The following is a 14,226-nucleotide window of genomic DNA, read 5'->3' as shown; positions in this document are numbered from 1 at the left end:
TGCTAACACCTGAAAATCAGCACAACAGGCCCCTCCGCCAGAACACCAGCTAGACTGACTGACAACTTCCAGGGGAAGCCAAGGGACTTAAAGTACACAGAATCAGAAGATACTCCCCCGTGGTTCTTTTTTTTCTTTTTCTTTTTTTTTTTGTTTTGTTTTGCTTTTTGATTTGTTTCCTTCCCCCAACCCCCTTTTTTCTCCTTTCTTTCTTTTTCTTTCTCTTTTTCTTCTTTTTTTTTCTTCGTTTTTTTTCTTGCCTTTTTTTTCTCTTTCTCTTTTCTTTCCTTCTTTCTCTCCTCTCTTTTTCTCCTTTTCCCAGTACAACTTGTTTTTGGACACTCTGCACTGAGCAAAATGACTAGAAGGAAAACCTCACCTCAAAAGAAAGAATCAGAAACAGTCCTCTCTCCCACAGAGTTACAAAATCTGGATTAAAATTCAATGTCAGAAAGCCAATTCAGAAGCACTATTATACAGCTACTGGTGGCTCTAGAAAAAAAGCATAAAGGACTCAAGAGACTTCATGACTGCAGAATTTAGAGCTAATCAGGCAGAAATTAAAAATCAATTGAATGAGATGCAATCCAAACTAGAAGTCCTAACGACGAGGGTTAACGAGGTGGAAGAACGAGTGAGTGACACAGAAGACAAGTTGATAGCAAAGAGGGAAACTGAGGAAAAAAGAGACAAACAATTAAAAGACCATGAAGATAGAATAAGGGAAATAAACGACAGCCTGAGGAAGAAAAACCTACGTTTAATTGGTGTTCCCGAGGGTGCCGAAAGGGCCAGAGGGCCAGAATATGTATTTGAACAAATCATAGCTGAAAACTTTCCTAATCTGGGAAGGGAAACAGGCATTCAGATCCAGGAAATAGAGAGATCCCCCCCCTAAAATCAATAAAAACCGTTCAACACCTCGACATTTAATAGTGAAGCTTGCAAATTCCAAAGATAAGGAGAAGATCCTTAAAGCAGCAAGAGACAAGAAATCCCTGACTTTTATGGGGAGGAGTATTAGGGTAACAGCAGACCTCTCCACAGAGACCTGGCAGGCCAGAAAGGGCTGGCAGGATATATTCAGGGTCCTAAATGAGAAGAACATGCAACCAAGAATACTTTATCCAGCAATGCTCTCATTCAAAATGGAAGGAGAGATAAAGAGCTTCCAAGACAGGCAGCAACTAAAAGAATATGTGACCTCCAAACCAGCTCTGCAAGAAATTTTAAGGGGGACTCTTAAAATTCCTCTTTAAGAAGAAATTCAGTGGAACATTCCACAAAAACAAGGACTGAATAGTTATCATGATGACACTAAATTCATATCTCTCAATAGTAACTCTGAATGTGAACGGGCTTAATGACCCCATCAAAAGGCGCAGGGTTTCAGACTGGATAAAAAAGCAGGACCCATCTATTTGCTGTCTACAAGAGACTCATTTTAGACAGAAGGACACCCACAGCCTGAAAATAAAAGGTTGGAGAACCATTTACCATTCGAATGGTCCTCAAAAGAAAGCAGGGGTAGCCATCCTTATATCAGATAAACTAAAATTTACCCCAAAGACTGTAGTGAGAGATGAAGAGGGACACTATCTCATACTTAAAGGATCTATCCAACAAGAGGACTTAACAATCCTCAATATATATGCCCCGAATGTGGGAGCTGCCAAATATATAAATCAATTATTAACCAAAGTGAAGAAATACTTAGATAATAATACACTTATACTTGATGACTTCAATCTAGCTCTTTCTATACTCGATAGGTCTTCTAAGCACAACATCTCCAAAGAAACGAGAGCTTTAAATGATACACTGGACCAGATGGATTTCACAGATATCTACAGAACTTTACATCCAAACTCAACTGAATACACATTCTTCTCAAGTGCACATGGAACTTTCTCCAGAATAGACCACATATTGGGTCACAAATCGGGTCTGAACCGATACCAAAAGATTGGGATCTTTTGCAGGGGACGCCCTGCATATTCTCAGACCATAATGCCTTGAAATTAGAACTAAATCACAACAAGAAGTTTGGAAGGACCTCAAACACGTGGAGGTTAAGGACCATCCTGCTAAAAGATGAAAGGGTCAACCAGGAAATTAAGGAAGAATTAAAAAGATTCATGGAAACTAATGAGAATGAAGATACAACCATCCAAAATCTTTGGGATGCAGCAAAAGCAGTCCTAAGGGGGAAATACATCGCAATACAAGCATCCATTCAAAAACTGGAAAGAACTCAAATACAAAAGCTAACCTTACACATAAAGGATCTAGAGAAAAAACAGCAAATAGATCCTACACCCAAGAGAAGAAGGGAGTTAATAAAGATTTGAGCAGAACTCAACGAAATCGAGACCAGAAGAACTGTGGAACAGATCAACAGAACCAGGAGTTGGTTCTTTGAAAGAATTAATAAGATAGATAAACCATTAGCCAGCCTTATTAAAAAGAAGAGAGAGAAGACTCAAATTAATAAAATCATGAATGAGAAAGGAGAGATCACTACCAACACCAAGGAAATACAAACGATTTTAAAAACATATTATGAACAGCTGTACGCCAATAAATTAGGCAATCTAGGAGAAATGGACGCATTCCTGGAAAGCCACAAACTACCAAAACTGGAACAGGAAGAAATAGAAAACCTGAACAGGCCAATAACCAGGGAGGAAATTGAAGCAGTCATCAAACACCTCCCAAAACACAAGAGTCCAGGGCCAGATGGCTTCCCAGGGGAATTTTATCAAACGTTTAAAGAAGAAACCATACCTATTCTCCTAAAGCTGTTTGGAAAGATAGAAAGAGATGGAGTACTTCCAAATTCGTTCTATGAGGCCAGCATCACCTTAATTCCAAAACCAGACAAAGACCCCACCAAAAAGGAGAATTAAAGACCAATATCCCTGATGAACATGGATGCAAAAATTCTCAACAAGATACTGGCCAATAGGATCCAACAGTACATTAAGAAAATTATTCACCATGACCAAGTAGGATTTATCCCTGGGACACAAGGCTGGTTCAACACCCGTAAAACAATCAATGTGATTCATCATATCAGCAAGAGAAAAACCATGAACCATATGATCCTCTCATTAGATGCAGAGAAAGCATTTGACAAAATACAGCATCCATTCCTGATCAAAACTCTTCAGAGTGTAGGGATAGAGGGAACATTCCTCGACATCTTAAAAGCCATCTATGAAAAGCCCACAGCAAATCTCATTCTCAATGGGGAAGCACTGGGAGCCTTTCCCCTAAGATTAGGAACAAGACAGAGATGTCCACTCTCACCACTGCTGTTCAACATAGTACTGTAAGTCCTAGCGTCAGCAATCAGACAACAAAAAGACATTAAAGGCATTCAAATTGGCAAAGAAGAAGTCAAACTCTCCCTCTTCGCCGATGACATGATACTCTACATAGAAAACCCAAAAGTCTCCACCCCAAGATTGCTAGAACTCATACAGCAATTCGGTAGCGTGGCAGGATACAAAATCAATGCCCAGAAATCAATGGCATTTCTATACACTAACAATGAGACTGAAGAAAGAGAAATTAAGGAGTCAATCCCATTTACAATTGCACCCAAAAGCATAAGATACCTAGGAATAAACCTAACCAAAGATGTAAAGGATCTATACCCTCAAAACTATAGAACACTTCTGAAAGAAATTGAGGAAGACACAAAGAGATGGAAAAATATTCCATGCTCATGGATTGGCAGAATTAATATTGTGAAAATGTCAATGTTACCCAGGGCAATATACACGTTTAATGCAATCCCTTTCAAAATACCATGGACTTTCTTCACACAGTTGGAAAAAATAATGTTAAGATTTGTGTGGAATCAGAAAAGACCCCGAATAGCCAGGGGAATTTTAAAAAAGAAAACCATATCCGGGGGCATCACAATGCCAGATTTCTGGTTGTACTACAAAGCTGTAGTCATCAAGACAGTGTGGTACTGGCACAAAAACAGACGCATAGATCAGTGGAACAGAATAGAGAATCCAGAAGTGGACCCTGAACTTTATGGTCAACTAATATTCGATAAAGGAGGAAAGACTATCCATTGGAAGAAAGACAGTCTCTTCAATAAATGGTGCTGGGAAAATTGGACATCCACATGCAGAAGAATGAAACTAGACCACTCTCTTTCACCATACACAAAGATAAACTCAAAATGGATGAAATACCTAAATGTGAGACAAGATTCCATCAAAATCCTAGAGAAGAACACAGGCAACACCCTTTTTGAACTCGGCCATAGTAACTTCTTGCAAGATACATCCACGAAGGCAAAAGAAACAAAAGCAAAAATGAACTATTGGGACTTCATCAAGATAAGAAGCTTTTGCACAGCAAAGGATACAGTCAACAAAACTCAAAGACAACCTACAGAATGGGAGAAGATATTTGCAAATGACATATCAGATAAAGGGCTAGTTTCCAAGATCTATAAAGAACTTATCAAACTCAACACCAAAGAAACAAACAATCCAATCGTGAAATGGGCAAAAGACATGAACAGAAATCTCACAGAGGAAGACATAGACATGGCCAACATGCATATGAGAAAATGCTCTGCATCACTTGCCATCAGGGAAATACAAATGAAAACCACAATGAGATACCACCTCACACCAGTGAGAATGGGGAAAATTAACAAGGCAGGAAACAACAAATGTTGGAGAGGATGCGGAGAAAAGGGAACCCTCCTGCACTGTTGGTGGGAATGTGAACTGGTGCAGCCACTCTGGAAAACTGTGTGGAGGTTCCTCAAACAGTTAAAAATATACCTGCCCTATGACCCAGCAATTGCACTGTTGGGGATTTACCCCAAAGATACAAATGCAATGAAACACCGGGACACCTGCACCCCGATGTTTATAGCAGCAATGGCCACGATAGCCAAACTGTGGAAGGAGCCTCGGTGTCCAACGAAAGATGAATGGATAAAGAAGATGTGGTTTATGTATACAATGGAATATTACTCAGCTATTAGAAATGACAAATACCCACCATTTGCTTCAACGTGGATGGAACTGGAGGGTATTATGCTGAGTGAAGTAAGTCAGTCGGTGAAGGACAAACATTATATGTTCTCATTCATTTGGGGAATATAAATAATAGTGAAAGGGAATATAAGGGAAGGGAGAAGAAATGTGTGGGAAATATCAGAAAGGGAGACAGAACGTAAAGACTCCTAACTCTGGGAAACGAACTAGGGTTGGTGGAAGGGGAGAAGGGAGGGGGGTGGGAGTGAATGGGTGATGGGCACTGGGGGTTATTCTGTATGTTAGTAAATTGAACACCAATAAAAAATAAATTAAAAAAATTAAAAAAAATAAAATAAAAAAAAAAAAGAAATTTATTTCTCACAGTTCTGGAGGCTGAAAGTCTAAGATCAGTGTGCCAGCATGGTGATGGCCCTCTAGAAAATGGCAGACGTCCTGTGAAGAGAGAGAAACTTAAGCAGCCTCCATGCTCAGTGCAGAGCCAGATGTGGGACTTGATCTCACAACCTGAGTCAAAATTGAGTTGTACACTTAACTGATTGAGCCACCTAGGCACCCTTCTCATTGTAGTTTTGATTTCCATTTCCCTAATGATGAATGACGTTAAGCATCTTTTCATCTGTTGTCCACCTGGATGTCACCTTTGGAAAAATGCCTATTCATATCCTCTGCCCATGTTTAAATTGGATTATTTGGGTTTTGGATGTTGAGTTTGATAAGTTCTTATAGATTTTGGATACTAACCATTCATCAGATATTTCACTTGCAAACACCTTCTCCCATTCTAAATGTTGTCTTTTAGTTTTGTTGATTGTCTCCCTCAATGTGCAATAGCTTTTTATTTTTATATAATGCAAACAGTTTATTGTCGCTTTTGCTTCCCTTGTCTCAGGAGGTCTCTCTGGAAAAAAAGTTGCTGTGGCTGAGGTCAAAGAAGTTACTGCCTGTGTTCTCTTCTAGGATTTTTATGGTTTTAGGTCTCACATTTAGGTTTTCAATGCATTTGTATTTATATCTGTGTATGGTATAAGAAAATGGTCCAGTCTCATTCTTTTGCATGTTGCTGTCCAGTTTTCCCAATACCATTTGTTGAAGAGACTGTCTTTTTTAAAAAATATATATATTTTATTTGTTTATTTGAGAGAGATAGAGTGCACAAGCAGAGGGAAAGGGAGGCTCTCTGCCAAGCAGGAAGCCCAATGTGGGGCTCGATCCCAGGACCCTGGGGTCATGACCTGAGCCAAAGGCAGATGCTTAACCAACTGAGCCACCCAGGTATCCCAAAAGTGTCTTTTCCCATTTGATATCCTTTCCTGCTTTGTCAAAGATTGATGGACAATATAATTGTGAGTTCATTTCTGGGTTTTTGATTCTGTGCCATTTCTGTGCCAGTACTATATTGTTTTGATTACTACAGTTTTGAAATATAACGTGAAGTCCCCCAAGTTTGCTTTTCTTTTGCAAACTCGTTTTGGCTATTCAGGGTCTTTTGTGGTTCCACACAAATTTTAGGATTGTTTGTTCTAGTTCTGTGAAAAATGCTGTTGGTATTTTCATAGAGATTGCACTAAATGTGTAGATTTCTTGGGGGTAGTATAGACATTTTAACAATATTCTTCAATCCATGTGCATGGAATGTCTTTCCATTTCTTCAGGTTATCTTCAATGGCTTTCATCAGTGTTTTCTAGTTTTCACAATACAGGTCTTTTCACCTCTTTGGTATCATTTTGTTTTGATGTAATTGTAAATGAGATTGATTCTTTAATTTCTCCTGCTGCTTCATTATTGGTGTATAAAAATTCAACTGATTTCTGTACATTGATTTTGTATCCTGCAACTACTGAATTTATCAGTTCTAGCAGTTTTTTTGGTGGAGTCTTTCATATTTTTTATATATTGTATCATGTCCTCTGCAAACAGTGAGAGTTTTACTCCTTCCTTACTGATTTGCAGGCTTTTTATCTTGTTGTCTGCTGTGGATAGGACTTCCAGTACTATCCAGTACTATGTTAAATAACAGTAGGTGTGGATTTTTGTATATGGCCTTCATTATGTTGAGGTATGTTCCCTCTATCCCTACTTTGTTGAGGGTTTTTATCATGAATGGATATTGTACTTTGTCAAATGCTTTTTCTGCATTCATTTAATCAATCACATGGGTCTCAGCCTTTCTTTTATTAATGTAGTGTATCATGCTGATTGATTTGCAAGTATTGAACCACTCTGGCCCCTCAAGAATAAATCCCACTTGATTGTGGTGAATGATTTTTTTAAGTGTATGGTTAGATTTGGTTTGCTAATATTTTGTTGAGGATTTCTGCACTTGTGTTCCTCAGGTATATTGGCCTGTTAGTTCTCTTTTTTAGTGGACTCTTTATCTCAGGTTTTGGTTTCTGGGTAATGCTACTTTCATAGAATGAACTTGGAAGTTATCCTTCCTTTACTACTTTTTGGAACAGTTTGAGAAGAATAGGTATGAATTCTTTAAATGTTTGGTAGGATTTACCTGTGAAGTCATCTGGTCCTGGACTTTCTTTGTTGGCAGTCTTTTTACTATTGATTCAATTTCTTGGCAGGTTTTCTATCTGTACAAGTATTCCATTTCTTCCTGTTTCAGTTTTAGTAGCTTACATGTTTATAGGAATTTGTCCATTTCTTCTAGATTGTCCCATTTGTTGGCACAAAGTTTTTCATAATATTCTCTTATAACTGTGTTTCGTTGGTGTTGGCTGATATTTCTCCTCTCTCATCAGTGATTTTATTTATTTGGGTCTCTTCCCATTTCTTCTTTATAACTGGGTGAAAGGTTTATCAATTTTATTAATTTTTTTCAAGGAACCAACTTCTGGTTTCATTGATCGATTTTTTTCTGTATTTCTATATCATTTATTTCTGCTCTAATCTTTGTTATTTCCTTCCTTCTGCTAACTTTCATCTGTTCTTTTTTCAGCTTCTCTAGGTGTAAGGTTAGGTGTCTATTTGAGATTTTTCTTTTTCTTGAGGTAGGCCTGTATTGCTATATACTTTCCTCGTAGGACTGCTTTTGCTGCATCCCAAAGGTTTTGGACTGTTGTGTGTTGTCATTTTCATTTGTCCATGTACTTTTTTATTTCTTCTTTTATTTACTGATTGACCTATTCTTTGTTTAGTAGCATATTGTTTAACCTCCATATATTTGTGGTCTTTGCAGATTTTTTTCTTGTGGTTCACATCAAGTTTCATAGCATTGTGGTCAGAAAATATGCATCGTATGATCTCAATCTTTTTGTACTTACTGAGTCCTGATTTGTGACCAGTGTGTGATCTATTCTGGAGGATGTCCCATGTGCACTTGAATACAATTTGTCTTCTGCTGCTTTAGGATGTAATGTTCTGAATATATTTGTTAAGCCCATCTAGCCCAGTGTGTCATGCAAAGCCATTGTTTCCTTATTGATTTTTGACTTTATGATCTGTATAATTTAATCACAATGTTAGATTGGTGTTAAAGTTTCTTACTATTATTGTATTATTATCAATGAGTTCCTTGATGTTTGTTACTAATTATTTTATACAATAGGTGCTCCCATGTTGGGTGCATAAATATTTACAATTATTATATCTTCTTGTTTGACTGTCCCCTTTATGATTATATAGCATCCTCTTGGTCTTGTGTTACAGTCTTTGTTTTAAAGTCTAGTGCATCTGATACAAGTATTGCTATTCCAGCTTTCTTTTGACAGTCATTTGTGTGATAAATGGTGTCCCCCCTCAATCTGCAGGTATCTTTAGGTCTAAAATGAGTCTCTTGTAGGCAGCATATAAATGGGTCTTTTTTTTTTCATCCATTCTGACACCCTATGTCCTTTTGTTGGAGAGTTCAGTCCATTTATAGTCAAAGTATTTATTGATAGATATGTATTTATTACCATTTTATTACTTGTTTTGTCATTGTTTCTGGAAGTTTTCTCTGATCATTTCTTGTCTTTGTCACTTTTGGTCTCTACTTTCCACTCAGAGTTTCCTTGAATATTTTTTGCATGGCTGGTTTAGTGGTCACAAACACCTTTAGTTTTTATTTGTCTGGGAAACTTTATTTCTCCTATTCTTAATGATAGCCTTGACAGATAGAGTACTCCTGGCTACAGATTTTTCCTTTCAACACTTTGAATATATCATGCCACTTTTTTCTGGCTTGGAAAGTTTCTGTGGATAAATCCCCTGATAGCCTTATGAGTTTTCCCTTGTCAGTTAAGGACTTCTTTTGTCTTGATGCTTTAAAATGTTTTCTTTGGGGAGGGGCAAGATGATGGAAGAGTAGAGGTCCTCAACTCACCTGGCCCCACAAACTTACCTAGATAGCTTTCAAAACATCCTGAACACCTACAAATTCAACCTGAAGATTTAAAGAGAGAACAGCTGGAATGCTACAGAGAGAAAAGTTGTTGATTCTAACAAGGTAGGAAGGTGAAAAAAAGTTTTCAAAAAAGAATAAAATGGGGAAGAGGAACCACAAGTAGCCAAGCTGAAGTGGAGCAGTGAAAGCTTCCGGGACAGGAAAGCCCAGATCTAGAGAAGAGGGAACTTTAAAAATCTGTGCCAGAGTTTTCTGTGATAGAAAAGTGCTTAGCAGGGAAATCGGGCAAAATCCCAGGAGGGGCAGTGAAGCCTCAAGATTCCAAGAGTCACTATAAGAGGAGGGTCACCCAGAGGAAAGCTCACTGCAAACTGAGGTCTGATATCTGTAAAGGGCTGGAGTTCCACAGCCCTCCAGGGCATTTGGGAGAAGATAGTCAGTTAGGCAGGCCTGCTCCAGATGGAGGTGGCTGAGCCCTCTTCCCTTCAGGCCAGGAGGCCCCTGGGAGTGTGGGTCTAGTGGCACAGGGCTTTGGATCCCAGGGCGCCCAAGCAGGCAAAGCCAGCGATCCTGTATTCCCCCTGGGACAGGCAGAATCATGGAGGGCACAGAAAAGTGAGAACTCTCCTGCCACTGGGTGCCCCACAAGCTGTGCAGGTCAGTGCACCTGCGCCTGCCCCCAGGAGCATCTAGGGCAGTGCAGACTGGAAGACTAGTTAGTTACTCGTGGGGAGCTTGACTCCAGAGCTGGATATTTGGTTGCTGTCATATATAGTATATATGTGTGGAGGTTCCCCAAAGAGTTAAAAATAGAGCTACCCTAGGACCCAGCAATTGCCCTGCTGGGGATTTACCCCAAAGATACAGATGCAGTGAAACACTGGGACACCTGCACCCCGATGTTCATAGCAGCAATGTCCACAACATCCAAACTGTGGAAGGAGACACGATGTCCTTCGATAGATGAATGGATAAAGAAGATGTGGTCTATGTATACAATGGAATATTACTCAGTGGTCAGAAAGACGCATACCCACCATTTGCTTCAACATGGATGGAGCTGGAGGGTATTATGCTGGGTGAAGTAAATCAATTGGAGGACACACATCATATGGTTTCCCTCGTATGTGGAATATAAGAAATAGGGAAAGGGATTTTGAAGGAAAGGAGGGGAACTGAGTGGGAAAAATTAGAGAGGAAGACAAATCATGAGAGACTCCTAAGTCTGGGAAACAAACAAAGGGTTGCAGAAGGGGAGGTGGGTGGGGGATTGCAGTAACTGGTGATGAGCACTGAGGAGGGCACTTGATGGGATGAGCACTGAGTGTTATACTATATGTTGGCAAATTGAACATTAATAAAAAGAAAAAACAAATAAATAAAATGTTTTCTTTATCAGTATATTTTACCAATTTAATTACAATGTGTCTTGGTGTGGAACTGCTTTTGTTTATTTTTTTAGGGGTTCTCTGTGCCTCCTGGATCTAGATTATCTTTTTTTCTTTCCCAGATTAGGAAGTTTTGAGCTATTATTACTTCAAATGAACTTGCTGCTCCCTTTTTTCTCTCTTCTGGGACTCCTATGATATGATTGTTACTATGTTTGAAGGAGTTACTGAGTTCCTTAAGTGTGTTCTCATTTTGCTTAACTCCTTTTCCTCTCTTGTTCAGCTTGATTATTTTCCATTACTCTGTCTTCTAGGTCATTAGTTCATTCTTCTGCTTTTCCAGCTTACTGTTCATTCCATTAGGCATATTTCTCATTTCGTTTATTGAGCTCTTTATTTCTGCTATGTTATTCCTTACCTCTGTGTTAATGTTCTCACTCATGTCTTCCACTCTTCTCAAGTCCAGTGAGTTTCCTTATGGTCACTGTTTTATTTTATTTTTTTGGTAATTGTTTTAAATACTCCATTATGCATGTTACTTATATCTGTTTTACTTAGATCACATAGCTGAGGAATCTTGTCACTCACTCATACTCTTCCTTTTCCCATGGAAGAAATCATGGGAGAAGGAGAGGGTGTCTCTTGGCACTGAGCTATGCCACCTTAAAGGAAGGGTGATGCAAGTGCAGGGATACTTTTCCTCTTACCATTTACAGTAAGTCCAGGATCAGATTATTTTTGCTCCATTGTTATGCAAGAACTTCTCCACTGGACCCCTGGACTTCCATGAAAGCACTCACATCTATAGAGGATTATGAAAATTAATGTTCTGAAGGTAGAGGAGATAGTGTAAACCTCCCAGTTTGCCATTTTGCTAATGTCACTCTGAATCCAGTAAGTTTTGTTATTTTGTGCTTTTGTTTTCATTTGTCTCAGATAACTTTTTTCATTCTCTTGTAATTTCTTCTTTGATTATTTGGTTAAGAGTGAATAGTTTAACTTCTACACATTTGTAGACTTTCCTGTTTCTTACTATTGATTTCTGATTTCATTCCATTGTGGTCAAAGATTTTTTGTATGAATTCAATCTTCTTAAATTTGTTCAGCACTGTTTTGTGATGTAATGTGAATGCTTATGTGTGCTTGAGTAGAATGTGCATTCTGCTGCTGTTAAAATGAAATGTTCTATATACATCTGCTAAGTCTCTTTGGTCTATTGTGTTGGTCCAGTCCTCTGTTTCCTAATTGATCTTCTGTCTGGTTTTTCTATCAATAACTGAAAATGAGGTATGAAAGTCTCCTATTGTTATTGTACTGCTGTTTATTTCTCCTTTTGGTTTTGTCAATGTTTCCTTCATACATTTGGGAGCTCTATTTTAGTATATGTGCTGCCAAAGCGAGCACTATTTGGGAGCTCTAATATTAGGTGCACATATTTATAATCATTATATCCTCCTTCCTTATGTATATATTTACCTTTACCAGGGAGTTTCATATTTTCATATGGTTTTGTGTTGTTATCATTTTTAAGCTCAACTTGAAGGAATCCCTTTAGCATTTCTTATAGGGCAAATGTTGTGGTAATAAATTCTTTCAGGTTTTATCTAATAAAATCTTAATTTCTTTTTCATTTCTGAAGGATAGTTTTGCTGGATATATCATTGATTATATCATCCCACTTTCTTCTAACCTGGAAGATTTCTGCTAAGAAATCCATTAATAATTTTAATGGATTTTAAGGAGCTCACTTATATGTAATGAGTTGCTCTTGCTGCTTTCAAGATTCTTTGTGACTTTTGACTGTTGGCTGAAATGTGTCTTGGTGTAGGCCTCTTTATACTTATCCTACTTAGAGTTTTATGAGGTTCTTGAATTCATATGTTCATTTGTCCTCAGATTTGGAAATTTTCAGCCATTAGCTCTTCATATAGATTCTCTGTACCCTTTTCCTCTTTCTTCTCCTTCTGGAACTTCCATAATGCATATGTTGCTCCTCTTGATGGTGTCTCTTAGACTCTGTTCAGTGTTTTCATTCTTTTTCTTCACCTGTCTCAGTAATTTTGAAGTCTTTGAACTTCAGTGATTCGTCTGCCTGGTCACACCTACTGTGGAACCCCTCTAGTGACTTTTTCAGTTCAGTAATTATATTCTTCAGTTCCTGAATTTTATGTCTTTTTTTCATAACTTCTAACTTTTTCTCAATATTCTAATTTACTTCCTGAAATTTTTCCCTTGATTTTGCCTGTATTCTCTTTTATGGCAGTTATTTTGAACTTGTTGCATGGTGAGTCATATATCTCTTTTATTCTAGGAATGGCATCAGTATATTTAATTTGTTCCTTTGATTGAGCCATGTTTCCCTGTTTCTTTATATACCTTGTTATGTTCTACCGGGTCTTTGGCATTTGAAAAATCAGCCACCTCTCCCAGTCTTTGTGGTCTGGTTTTGTATAGGGAAGACTTTCTCCAATCTCTCAGCTAGAGATTCAGGAATCGTCTAAAGCTTTTTCTGGGAACACACTCTCTCAGGGCTTGTATGTGAATTCCTAATTTAAGAGATTTGACAATGTCTGTTCGGCAAGCTCCCCCTGGTGTCTATTTGCGATACTGCAAGCCTGTAGTAGTATACTAAGCCACAGTACTGGACCACCATCTAGTGTCCTTTTGTGATATTGCAGCCCCTGGTGCATGTTACTTTCCCTTGTTCTTAAATGCTTCGAAACTAACTTTTATTTTATTTAAGATTTTATTTATTTATTCATGAGAGACAGAGACAGAGAGAGAGAGAGAGAGAGGAGAAGCAGGTTCCATGCAGTGAGCCCGATGTGGGGACTCAACAGCCACACTCCAGGATCATGCCCTGAGCCAAAGGCAGACGCTCAACCACTGAGCCACCCAGGTGTCTGGAAACTGACATTTTAGAGTCAAAGTAAGTAAGTAAGGCAAAAGCCAGTATCTCAGGCAACTCCCCCAAAAGTCAGAACACTGGATGTGTGTTCTACTCTTCTCTTTCCCTCCCAAGGGAAATTTGGGAGTTTTCTCTCAATCATGCCTACTGTGCTGGGAGGAGGGGCTCTAGTGAGTACCATGAATTTTTCTTAAAGATTTTTTATTTGTTTATTTGAGAATGAGAGAGAGGGTGGGTGAGGGGGCATAAATAGGAGGGAGGAGCAGAGGGAGAGGGAGAAGCAGACTCCCCACTGAGCAGGAAGCCTGATGCAGGACTCAATCCCAGGACTCTGGGATCATGACCTGAGCCAAAGAGAGACACTTAACAGACTGCCACTCAGGCACCCCTACCATGAATTTTTCTGTCAGGCTTTGATGCAGTTGGCTTCATACTCACCTGGGGTGCTGGAACCTCTTAACTGTTCTCTTGATATCCTACAAAGGCAATTGGTCTGTGTACTGTGTTAAGTTGGTGTTTGTGTGGGTGGAGGTTCTGGGGCTTCCTATCCTATC

This window comes from Canis aureus, chromosome X (genome assembly GCF_053574225.1).
Source record: "Canis aureus isolate CA01 chromosome X, VMU_Caureus_v.1.0, whole genome shotgun sequence".
NCBI classification, from domain to species: Eukaryota; Metazoa; Chordata; class Mammalia; order Carnivora; family Canidae; genus Canis; species Canis aureus.
This window is presented reverse-complemented; position numbering follows the sequence as displayed.